Below are 2,087 nucleotides of genomic sequence, written 5' to 3' on the forward strand. Positions count from 1 at the left end.
TGAATATTTTTGGCTCTGTAATTCAACTGTGCAATTAAAGATCTTTGGCCCCCGGACAAGTGGGATTTTACCACAGGACTCAGGGCCATACTTACTATGCATGTATTTGCTTAAATTTGGTTTTGACAGGATATTTTAACTTTATTTCCCCCCTAAACTTGAATAAAAGCTTGCTGTAATGGGGCTAACATTTCAACACAAATGATTCCTGCAGATACAGAGCACATCAGCCTCCTCAAAGATTGAGTAAAGATGTAAATATTGAGCAAAACTCAACACCCTGATATAAAAAATGCTTGTAAAGATGTTAACACCTTTAAGTGCTCATCCTTAGCCTCTTTAGCCCAGAGATTCTCCTGCTACAGTGTGATGTGAGATGACCTCAACTGGGCCAACATGCTCATCTAAGACAGATCTTCCTTTACTAAACCCTGTGATATATGACTGCTGCTCTTAACTCAGGGGTCCAGAGAAAAGAAGTTTCCTCTTCGGCTTGTTGCACCGGCCTTGACATGCCATAACACTCCCCCCGCTACGCGATAATGCGGCCTGTGTGTGTGTGTGTGTGTCACTGTCTCACGTCAGCACACCCTGAGAGTCCTTGTCTAGAGACCTTGAGCGTTAGAAAGCATGGGGGCCCCCTCTTCTGGGAGAGGGAAAGAGAGAGAGAAAAAAAAACAACAAAAAAAAAAAAAAAAACCTGAACAGATAAGAAACTTTTCCACCAGCAGGAGCGAGCCGTCCTCAACGTTTCCCTTCTTCCATGCTCTGCTCCACGTCTGCGGCATGTGCCAAATAATTTTGTTAGATAACTTTTACAGAATATAATAGTAACAAGTTTACTGTTAACTGGGCGTAACAGATAGTGAACTTTGCATAGTCATCTGAGCAATCCGTATCACTGTAGTGTAGCGAGCTTTTTTTTTTTTTTTCTCCAGAGGCATCTGCCTCCGCAGGTGTTTTGCCGTGGCTTGAAAGCGAGGAGGGAGGATAAGTGCTGAGTGAGCACAGACAACAGCTACTCTGTCTTTCTCAAACATCTTCAAGGTCCCTGCGGAGGGATAAAGGGCCAACAGGAGGTGCTTTCCCAGGAGAGACTCATCTGGTGCTTTACGGGGTAAGTCCTCTTCACGCCTCATGCCTTTTTTAAAACCGATTCCTTTCATTTAAAGAAAAAAAAAAAACAACTTGTTGGAAACTATGGCATTCAAACGTTTAGTTCGGCATTGTTGTTTTTAAAAGACAGAATATGCATTTTGTTCATTTTGAAATTTTGAACCCGAGCTTTCTGCCTCTAGATCTCAAGCAATCTCGCCCAGTCAAAAGAATATGTGAGTTATTACTTTTGTTGTACATGCAGTCAAGTAACTGACTGGTTTTTTCGATCCCGGCCCTCCAGGCTCCCGTGTGCAGTTGACAGGGCGGCCGGGCTCTTTGCACTCGCTGTTCCTTTTTCCTATGCATATACCTCTTTGAGATATAACTTTAAAGAGGCATAGGGCATGGGAAAATGGGGCTGCAGGGGTATTCCACCGGGCAGACAGCCATTTCATCACCCTCTCCGCATGACAGCTGACCTCAAAGCACGCACGCACGCACCCCAGGCTCCAGCCTGCCACTCACTTATAGGGGAAGACTGCAAAGCGTAGACCCTGACACACTGGCCGCAGGGGATGTTTATATCTCTGTGATTCATTTTTATGTAATATCGCAACTCAAATTTCATCATATTTATTCATGATGGGATTGTGTAAGTGTGAAGTGAGACAATATTACATTTTTACTACTTTATTGTTCATTTTAAACATCTGTTTGAGTCTGACTATTTTCTTTGTTCTTGTTTTTGAATAAAGACTTCTTGGCATTAAATACTGGATTATGCATTCTGACTTTCTAAACTGTGTGGGATCTTTAACTTGAGGAGGCTGAATCATACAATAAAGACATTTCAATCATTTTTACGTTGTTACTTTTACCTCCACATAAAGCACTTAGGGCAGTGATACACTAGGCAATTTTTTGGGCAACTCTGATGGGCAACAGTGCCCAAGAAACTGCCTCAGTATTGCTGCTTTAACCCCATAAGA

At 42.6% G+C, this 2,087-nt stretch overlaps 1 long non-coding RNA gene across 1 annotated transcript; it reads left to right on the forward strand.

The window, feature by feature from the left end:
* Positions 1 to 761: 761 nt before the first annotated feature.
* Positions 762 to 1,869, forward strand: LOC120796629. Its single transcript, XR_005708403.1, has 2 exons — positions 762 to 1,117; positions 1,400 to 1,869. It is a non-coding gene; the product is annotated as an uncharacterized LOC120796629 (long non-coding RNA).
* The last annotated feature ends 218 nt before the right edge of the window (positions 1,870 to 2,087 follow it).

The sequence above is a fragment of the Xiphias gladius genome, chromosome 11 (genome assembly GCF_016859285.1).
Source record: "Xiphias gladius isolate SHS-SW01 ecotype Sanya breed wild chromosome 11, ASM1685928v1, whole genome shotgun sequence".
Taxonomy (NCBI): Eukaryota; Metazoa; Chordata; class Actinopteri; order Istiophoriformes; family Xiphiidae; genus Xiphias; species Xiphias gladius.